We start from the raw sequence: 10,071 nt of genomic DNA on the forward strand, positions 1-10,071 counted from the left end.
TGTTGTAACAAAAGGTGTTTATTGTGCATTTTTCTCCTTCTTTAAAATACAGAGACAACATCCACTTAGAAGTTTTTTGGCAGGCTTCACCCGGAGTTATTGTTTTGGTACAGCAGTGAAAGTCTCTGGCCTGGGTTACAAAGGAGATGGATGATAATAATAGCTCATGCTGAGCTTAAAATCTACGATTCTGTGCAGGGACAGGAGTGGTCCATTCTCAGGTGAGGCTATCAAACCCTGCTTGGTGCATGAGATGTCTTGGTGCATGAATAATGCAGGAAAAAAACCCAAACGTGTTTCTTCTCACCAATATTTTTTATTCTTTTTTAATGTGAGTGCAAAGCAGTTTCCATCAGTGAAGTGGCTGTTCCCTCTGGTGTTGTCTGAGGACACCTGTCCCGGCGATGGGGTTCTGTGGGGCTGGGGCACCGCGCTGTTGGGGAAGGAACTCCATGGGGGGCTGCAGGGGCTGATGTGGGACCTCAGGTCCTGCCAGGTGAACCCCAGCATCACCCCCACGATCCCCCTGGATCCTGCAGTGGGGCGGCTCTCCATCCTCTCCCCGTGGGGAGGGTGCTGTGTGGTCCTGGACCCCAGGGAGGACCACGCTACGGAGGATGATGCTCATGGTGGGCTGGTGTGAGGTGCTGCAGCACTTCCAGTGTCTGGTCAGAGCAGACGGGCCACAGCAAAGGGCCTTCATAGAGTAAACCTCCTAAAGCCCAGTGTATTTATCTTGGAAAACATGCAGGGTTCAGCCTTCCCTACCAGGAATCCCGGGCGAGGCCGGGAGCCAGGGTGGGTACATCAAAACCTGCTGCTGGTGCCTCTCAGGGTGACGTTCAGGGTCGCTTGGCTCCTGCATGCCCAGGGAGGAGGGTAACTTTGCCACTCAATGATTTTATCCAAACGCAGGGTCCTGTGAGAGCTGTGCCATGTGGCCAGGCATCCCCATCCCAGCATGGATGTGCATGGCTGAGCTGCAGCTCTCCACGCTGGAGGAGAACCCTCTGCCCACCACTGTCCACCTGGGAGCAGTTGTGATGTCCTCCAAAGCAGAGGTAGAGAGAGGAGCACAGTTATGATCTGATTTAGATGGGATATAAGGAAGAAATATTTCACGAGGAGCATGGCGAGATGCTGGCCCAGGTTGCCCAGAGAAGTTGTGGGTGTCCCATCCCTGGAGGTGTTCAAGGTCAGGTAGGACAGGTCTTTGAGCAGCCTGGTCTAGTGGAAGGTGTTCCTGCCCAGGGCAGGTTGGACTAAGATGATCTTTGAAGGTCCCTTCCAACCCAAACCATCCAATGATCTATGGCAGGCCTTGGCCAGTGAGCAGGAGGAGGTGGCAGTCCAAGGTCTGGTCTTCACCCATGCGTTGTTGGACCAGGAGGCACACAATGTGTGCAACGGCCCCCCCAGAGCCCCCAGGAGCAGCTGTGCTCCTTTCCTCCGGAAGATGCTGCTCCTACGGCATCTTCCTCAAAGGAAAAAGCCTTTTCTCCCTCCATGGATCACCAGTGACTTCAACTTTTAAAAATAAGCAGAGGCTCCAGCACAGCCCTGCACGCGATGTCTAGCCAAAATGCAAAACTTTACCACAGTGCACAAGTGGGCTGTGTTTTTCCGACCAGGGAACAACGTTAGGGCCCTTTCATCACCTTTCTTTTGCACTTCTTTAAAAAATGATTTAAATTGGAGGCAATAGTATTGAACCTCTGACACTCAGACAAGACTCTCTGAATCACACGCTTAAACTGCACCCATTTTCTACAACCACTTTGATCACAGCCCTTGTGGTTTGTTTTATTTTTATTTTTTTTTCTCCTAAGCATTTGTTCTTTCCACTCTGTTTGCTGTTTGTGCCATCTCTGTGAGATTTCATTTTATTTATTTTTTTTTGCCTGGCTATAGGAGGTGACCACTGGGGTTTTGTTCCTCAATCCTGCTGCTGATGCTCTCCAAAACCCGGGGCTCTCTTCCAGCGGCGTTAAAATCCCTGCGCCCAACCCTCTGTCCCCACGTCTGCCGCCGAGGAAAACGCTGCACGGAGGGAAGCCGAATTCCAGATTGCTCAGCAGAAAGGAAAAACCAGCTTGGAAGCCCCTCTGGAAGAGGGCCAGGCAATAATCTCACGCCGTGTGGGTGAGACCGGCAGCATCTCCCTTGGATTTAGATGGAGCGAGAGCCGCTCGCGCCCACTCAGCATCCAGCCCCCGTCCTGAACCAGCTGAATGAAAATACTTGTGGGCGGCAAAAATAGCCGGTGCTGAAAACCTGTGTCTGCTCGAGGGGTGGAAATTGCTGGGAGTTCCTCCGTGGCTGCAGCCCATCATTATAACCCGTGTCAGAAATAAGAGGCGGTTGAGCGGCGTGCCGCGGCCGGGCTGCCCCCCGCTGCGGAGCCCCCGCACCCCCTCGGCCACGGCACCGCAGTCCGGCGGCTCTCAGGATGCTGGAGAATGGCCCGGCAAGAAAAAGGCCTTTTTTTTTATTTTTTTGGGGTTGAAAAAAACCCCATCATGCATTTTTCTGTGGCATCAGCACGGTGCACAGTGCGATGGAGGAGTTCATCACCCCAAACTTTATCGTAGGCTCTGAGGATGCTGGAGAATGGCTCAGCGAGAAACAGGCCTTCTTTTGCGGGGGGGGGGAAAACATTATGTTTTTTTTTTTTTCCATGGCATCAGTGCAGTGCGATGGAGGAGTTTGTCACCCCAAACTTTAACATGGTCTCTGAGGATGCTGGAGAATGGCTCAGCGAGAAACAGGCCTTCTTTTGCAGGGGGGGAAAAACACATCATGTTTTTTTTTTTCCATGGCATCAGTGCAGTGTGATGGAGGAGTTTGTCACCCCAAACTTGAATGTAATTTCGACTCCCTCCCCGGGAGCACGGCCCTCAGTCCTGTGATGCCCAGTTAGGAGAGGGGCTGTGTGGAGCCACGGGGGTTCCTGCATCCCAGCTGCATTCACCACCTGGAATTTGCCCCTATGGGTATGTAAACGTGCCACGCAAATTCATCAACCCAAATTTTGTATCAGCTGGCAAGAGATAGTTAAACAGTGTAATCGGGAGCCCTGAAGGGAAATGTGGGTGCTGTGCAAACCTCCTGCTCTCGGGAGGGGACGGCAGCCCTGGCAGAGCGAGCGCCGGGCTCCTGGAGCCTCTTCCTTTGGGAAGGAGACATGGGCTTGAGGGGGGGAAAAACACATCATGTTTTTTTTTTTCCATGGCATCAGTGCAGTGTGATGGAGGAGTTTGTCACCCCAAACTTGAATGTAATTTCGACTCCCTCCCCGGGAGCACGGCCCTCAGTCCTGTGATGCCCAGTTAGGAGAGGGGCTGTGTGGAGCCACGGGGGTTCCTGCATCCCAGCTGCATTCACCACCTGGAATTTGCCCCTATGGGTATGTAAACGTGCCACGCAAATTCATCAACCCAAATTTTGTATCAGCTGGCAAGAGATAGTTAAACAGTGTAATCGGGAGCCCTGAAGGGAAATGTGGGTGCTGTGCAAACCTCCTGCTCTCGGGAGGGGACGGCAGCCCTGGCAGAGCGAGCGCCGGGCTCCTGGAGCCTCTTCCTTTGGGAAGGAGACATGGGCTCGTCCCCTGGCTCCGGGCACAATGCCCTTTGGAGCACAGGGAAGGAAAAACTGCTATAGGCTGCTGTGGGGATGCAGAGGATGCTTCTGCGTTGGAAGAGCCTGGCCTGAAGGGTCAGGGTGGCCCTGATGGAGCAGACCCATCCTCGGGTGGGTTGACAAGGCTGTTGGTGGTGTGTGGGACAAGGGGCTCTGTGGTCCCTGGGCTGTGCCGGGGGTCCCGGGGGCGAGGGGTGCATGGTGGCCACAGCCCCAAAGCCAGCAGAGGGAGAGTTGGAGTGGGAAGCCTGGCTATTCCCAGGGTTTATTTCCCAGATTTTGAAAGCTATAGGTTGCTCTTGGATTTGTAGCCACCATAAGGAAGCCCTTTGCCTCTCAGTGGATGCTGTCTGGTGCAAGTTGTGCCATCAGTGGTGGTTTGGTCGGCAGAGCCCAGTGCCAGTTAACTGGGTGATTTGGGACATGTCCCATTCCCATCTCCTCCCATCCCCTGTGCTGGAAGGGGAGGGATGGGGACACGTGTCCTGTGCACTCAGCAATACAAAGGAGCAGGATGAGCCTGGCTTTAGCCTACAGGTCTCCGGGGTCCTCTGATGGCTGGTGCTGGGGAGGCACGGGGTGGCACGGCCACACCAGTAGCTGCTTTGGTTTCAGGGGGTGCCTGGGCTCCCCCCTGCCCAGGCTTTCCTCTCCCTGCAGCACAGTGGGACCTTTGCCCATCAGCTGGTGGTACCTTCTACTGACTCACTCGTTCATTTTTTGGTGCTGCCAGGGCTGGCTCTCCAAGCCCATGTGGAAATGCTTGAGCAGCCATTCTAACCTCTGGGCTGCAATAATTAGCCTCACATGGCATCTGATCCGCAACATGTGGCCCCGGCCATTACTTTGCTTTAGCTGCTTGTTAGGCCCTAATCTCTGTTTGATTTCAAGGTGAAACCCATTTGAGTTTCCTGAGGTTTCTCCAACGAGCTGCAGGGGTGCTGCCCCTTCCATCCCGTGTGTCTCCTGCTGCAGAGCCCGTGTCTGGCAGGAGGAAGGAGTCAGAGATCACCTCCTGAACCCGCTCCTCCAGGTACTGTCCCCGTGATGCTGCGTGGAAGGGAGGTGACATTTTATCATATCTGGTCCTTAGTGATCTGACGTGTCCACGGGCTCATTTAGGAGCAGGTGAGTCCCTGGTCACCTCGGGGGGAAGGTCTGTGTCCTGCCTGCATGCTTCTAGGTGGGTACGTTGTAAATTAGCCACTTGTTGTTACAGATGTTTGAAGCTTTCCATGTCAGCTTCACATTTGGTTTCCCTTCTGCCTTAATTGAGACCAGAAATCCAATTAGACAATAATCCTGTCCCTTTTTGAAGTCGCTGGCCGCGGCGTCACACGATCCGGGGCGGTGGGTGTTGTGCTGCTGATGGGACCAACTGGCCCTGGTGGAATCCATCCCCGGCACTGATGATGAAATGTGGTTTTTTTTCGGATCCATCCATCCATCGTTGTCCACGCCAGGGACCGGCCTGGGCAGTTCTGTGCCCTTCCTATGGGGCCGGCAGATGTTCAAACACATCTGGGCTGGGGCATGTGCTGCTCTGGCTGTTGCTGATGAGGCGTGAGCAGCGCGGAAGGGCCGGCTGCTGCTTGAAGCAGCTCCTATTTATTTGCACAGATGCGCCGGGTGAAGGGGGGCAGGTATTTGAGAGAGGCCCCTTTAGGCAGGCTCCCCGAAAGAAGCTTGTTTATAAATGGCATTTCCTTGATTCAGAGATCTTGGGGGGGCAGATCTTGGGAGAGTCGCTGTCGCTGAGTCTGGGACGAGCCTGTGATGCCTGTCTGAGGCTCGAGTGTTACACTTGATTAGTTGGCTCCTTAAAATAGAGTTGCACGCTGGAAATCACTGTCTTTACAGTGTATTCAACATACGTATGTATTATACATTCTTAACATGAGTGTCTGTGTATGTAGTGTGTGTACATGCATATTTATATGAGTACACACTTGGTTTTGTGTGTGTTTTGCAGAAACTTTAAGGAGTTTAGATACTTGTGTGATTGTTGTATTTGGAGAATAATGATGGATGGAGAGCAAACAGCTCACGGATGAGGCTTAACACTGTAGACTCGATGGTGCTGGAGCCTGAGGGACCTCAGCAATGACCATTTGGGGCTGGAAGGGGTTTGTGCAAACTCAAGAGCTGGTTGATCCACCACGGTCCCTGCTCCAAAACCAAACTGCTGCCAAGCAATCGAATCAAACCCCATCCCCTGGCTTCCAGTCGCAAGAGCCAGCTGGTAGTTTGTGCATCAGTTGTCTCTCAGCAGCCAGGCTGCTTCGGGCTTGGTGTTAACCAGGGGGCTCTCAGCTGCTGCTCTGAGCTCTTCAGCCCAGGAGCCCACGAGCTGGAGCAGCTCACATCAGCTGTGTCTCCCTTCTCTCCTTCTATCTGCTCTAGAAAAACAGGAAACTGCACCAAATTAGCTCGGCAGCCGAGCCTCCCCAAAGCCACAACATGGCAATTGGAGGTACCGCTCGATTGCTTTTTTTCCTACCCTGCAGCGGCCGCGCGTGAGGCCAGCAATTTGCTTTGGTGTCTCAGCTGGCTGGGGTGGAAGAAAGCAAGAAGGGAAAAAAAATTAAGGGGAGAGATTTTTAAGCTCGGGGCCTCCCATTGCATTGTTTTTATCCTTTTCCCATCCTGGAAAAAGAATCAAAAATAGCTCAAAACCTATTTTTTTTCTGAACGATTAAATTAGGCTGAGGAGATGACAGAAACAGCACTGTCCGGCTCTCGATGCTTTTTTACGCCTCGTTGGGCAAGACCGAGTGGTGTCAGCTTTGTCAGCTGAAGTGTTCTGGTGGAGAAGGGTCCAGCCACAGCTCTGATGGGTTCAAGGATGAGTTTTCTGCCAGCAGCTATGGCCATATCCTACCTCCCATGGCTTGGCACACCCTGTGTAGTGCCATGGGTACGTCAGCATCACTGAAGCGCTTCTGGATGGTTGTTGTATGGCTCTGCTTTTATCTGATTTAAAAAAACCCAAACAACCCAACAAACCTCAAAACGTAACATTCTAACATAGCATAATGTAATACTTTAAGCTGGACTGCCTCAGCCATTAATTTCCAGTAGGATTTCTTGTGATGGGCATCAAGAGCATCAGGAGCAGAAAGGACTTTCCTGTGCTTGGGAGATGCACGTCTGCAGGAATTGATTGTGTGATGGGGCGAAGCCCAAACAGCTGAAGCATGAGATTGGGGGGTTGGGAAGGGGAAAAGTCCCAAATTTCTGGGAATCTGGAAACCTGTGCAAAAGGAAAAGGCAAAAAAATGTGTGGCTAATTCTGGGCAGGTTTATAAAAGACAATTAAAAACAACATCTAGAAACACAAGCCACTCAACGCTAGGTAAGAAGGGAACTGTTTGCCCGGGGGGGCACCAGGAATTTGAAGGGAAAAGAAGTGAATCCTGCTCCAGCCACACGTGGTTCCATCTCGTCCCATCTGCAGTGTAAGGGGGTGCCTCTTATAGGTAAGAAGGGAACAGTTATCCCTGGGGGGGCACCAGGAATTTGAAGGGAAAAAAAGTGAATCCTGCTCCAGCTGCACACGTGGTTCCATCTCATCCCATCTGCAGTGTAAGGGGGTGCCTCTTAGAAGGCAGTTGTCCTTGATTTAAGTTAAAGTCATTTTGGCAAAGCTGATAGGCCAGACAAGAGTAACATAGAGGGATTCAGCCCTACTTTACCAAAAAGTTGGGCTTTTTTTTCTCTCTCCTCTACTCCATTATTTGCCAGCCTGCCAATTCCTTCAGCCTTGCCTTAAAGCCCTGACTCTCAGCTGGCAAAATTCCCCTTGCGCCTGCGATTTGACCCGTTCTTTGACTTGTTTGCTTTTGGCTGTTCTCCAAATACGCCTCACTCCCAGGTGCCTCCATTTGGGGATGCTTTGGATGGAAAGCTAACTATGGGTATTGATGATTTAAATGGAACCTCAACACGTATTTTGTGGGGGGAAAAAAAATCACAGTCACTGAAGGGGTAGGAAAAGTATTTATACAGGGTATAGACCCCCAAAACCCCACCAGCTGGTTTTGGCTAGTGGATGTTGGGACAGCTTTGCCCTGTGATGGGGGACCTGCTGCTGGGGATGGCCACAGCCACCGGTCCCTCTCCAACAGGACCCTGAGCCGCAGCGAGTCCCCGTGGCTCCCGACGGGACCCGAGCGCTGCCAACTTCTTCCCCAGCTTTGGGCAAAGCGACTTAACACAAAGCGGAAGCCCTCAGGAGGACCAAATTCTTCCCCAGCCTTTCAATTAGCTTCTAATCCCTTCACTCCCATAAAATCTCAGCTGCAGCCTGCCCCTGTTTGTGTATTTCCACTGCCCACGAAAGCCACCTCCCTGAGCATCTGTCTGTGCGGTTTAGGCTGAGAGCTCCCTCCGTGCCAATGGCCACACCTCTCCGCAGAGAACATGTAATTGCAAACTTTTTCTTTTTTTTTTCCTTTTTTTTTTTTTTTTTTTCCCCCTCCCGAACCTCATGAAGCCTGAAGTGAAACAGGTTTGTCTAAAACTAAGTGGTATTCTGAAAGTTAGGACTAGAACTCATCAGTGAAGGAGTGAATGTTGTACAAGAGTTTTTTTTTTTTTTTTTCCCCCTCCCATTTAACGTAAAACAAGCAGACACCCGTCACCATCCTCTGCTCTGGCTCTGATGCAAACTTTTTCCACCTGGCCAAGTCAGGCGTTCAAAAAAATATAAATAAATAGGAAAAGAAAAGGGGGAAAAAAAGGAAGAAAGAAGAAAAAAAAAAAAAAAGGCCGTCAGTGGAGATATTTTTAAACACATGACACAGAGGAGTGTGACACACTCGGTGTTCTCAGTGGGTGGGTGCAGTGTTATTTCATGTTATTCTTGTCGCCGGGCCCAGCATTACAAGTGCACACGTTATTAGTGGTGTCTGATAATGGCGTGTGGCACGGCTGCCCGCTCCCCACTGCCACCAGGGGCTGTGGCAGTGGGTGCCAGGGGGGGTTTGGTGGGTGGGTGGGTGCCCCATGCTGAGGGTGCAAGGGTTATTTTGGCCACCGAGCGTTATTAGGATGGGGAGGCTCCAAAGAAAGGGCATTTCACTGCCTTGCTCGGACTGTGTTTTGCTTGGGCGCATCCATCTGAGCTGGCACCGCTGCCAGACCGTCCTTCCATGTCCACTTGTCCATCTGAGGACTACTGGAGCTCAGGTGGTGGTTTTTGGAGATGGAGATGGTGGAGGGAGCAGGGACCGCAGGAGCCGGGGAGGTGGCGATGGAGGTGGCAGAGGCTGATGCCCGGCCAAGGTCTGACAGACTCGTACACCAACTTGTGGTTTTATAGCCCTATAAAAGGCAGCTGACAGAAGAGGTTGTGATGGTGGAGGCTCCAGCTGAGCTGGGAGGAGCTGGCCTCGTCTCCCGGCGCCGGAGCCGCGTCTGCTGGTGCCGAGGCTCGGCGGTGATGTTGGGGAGGGAGAGCCAGGCAGGGATTCCCGGCGGGCAGGAGCTCACCCCGGCCATGGCCGTGGTCCTGCCAACGGCACCGAGCTCCCGCTTTCCTGGCTCACCTCTCGGAGAATTGTGTGCAATGCTTGGAAGGGGCTTTCTCTCACCATGCTCCGCGGGGTGGGCATGTCACCTCCTCCCTCGCCCGGGATTGCTGTTGGCAGTTTCACTGAATTTCACTGAATTTCACTGAATTTTAGAGTTGGAAGGGACCATAGAGATCATCTAGTCCAACTCCCCTGCTGAAGCAGGATTGCCTAGAGCTAGAGCATGTTACTCAGGAGCATCCAGGCGGGTCTTGAAAATCTCCAAGGAAGGGGACTCCACACCCTCCCTGGGCAGCCTCTTCCAGGGCTCTGTCACCCTCTCCCCAAAGAAGTTTCTCCTCATATTTGAGTGGAACCTCTTATGTTCCAACTTGTGCCCGTTGCCCCTCGTCCTCTCACTGGGAACCACTGAAAAGAGTCTGGCTCCCTCCTCCTTCAACCCTCCCTTGAGATACTTGTAGGCATTGATAAGGTCTCCCCTCAGCCTTCTCTTCTCCAGACTAAAGTTGGGTTGCAGGTAGAGGAGTTTGCAGGGGAGGATGAGGCCAGCTGAGATCCCTGGGTCTCCGTTCGCCTCCAGCACACGTATACACCAGCAGGATGGGCAGAGCTGGTGTGAAGCCGTGCAGCTCCACGGTCTGGTCCACAGCTGCCTTCCCTAACGTGGCCTTTTTTACTCTCAGATCTGCTTTCCCTTCCCTGCCAGCTTCTCGCCACGTCCACTCACGCGTTTCACTTCTGTCAGATACCTACAAACCTCCCTGGAGCCAGGCCAGGGGGCTTGGCCAGGGTCCCTTCTCATGCTCAATGCTTTCCTCTGAGTGGGACCACACCAGCGATGGAGCAGGATGGGCACAAAGCAGGATCACAGGAGATCCCCTCACTTGGAACCTCA

At 52.6% G+C, this 10,071-nt stretch overlaps 1 long non-coding RNA gene across 1 annotated transcript in view; it reads left to right on the plus strand.

The window, feature by feature from the left end:
* The first annotated feature begins 4,342 nt into the window (after positions 1-4,342).
* The window catches only part of LOC106893915, an 11,000-nt gene continuing 5,271 nt past the window's right edge, over positions 4,343-10,071 (plus strand). The window contains exon 1 of the long non-coding RNA XR_001413199.1: positions 4,343-4,675. This is a non-coding gene — a long non-coding RNA (uncharacterized LOC106893915). The remainder of the gene's footprint in view (positions 4,676-10,071) is intronic.

This window comes from Calidris pugnax, unplaced genomic scaffold (assembly GCF_001431845.1).
Source record: "Calidris pugnax isolate Ruff unplaced genomic scaffold, ASM143184v1 scaffold206, whole genome shotgun sequence".
In the NCBI taxonomy this organism is placed as follows: domain Eukaryota; kingdom Metazoa; phylum Chordata; class Aves; order Charadriiformes; family Scolopacidae; genus Calidris; species Calidris pugnax.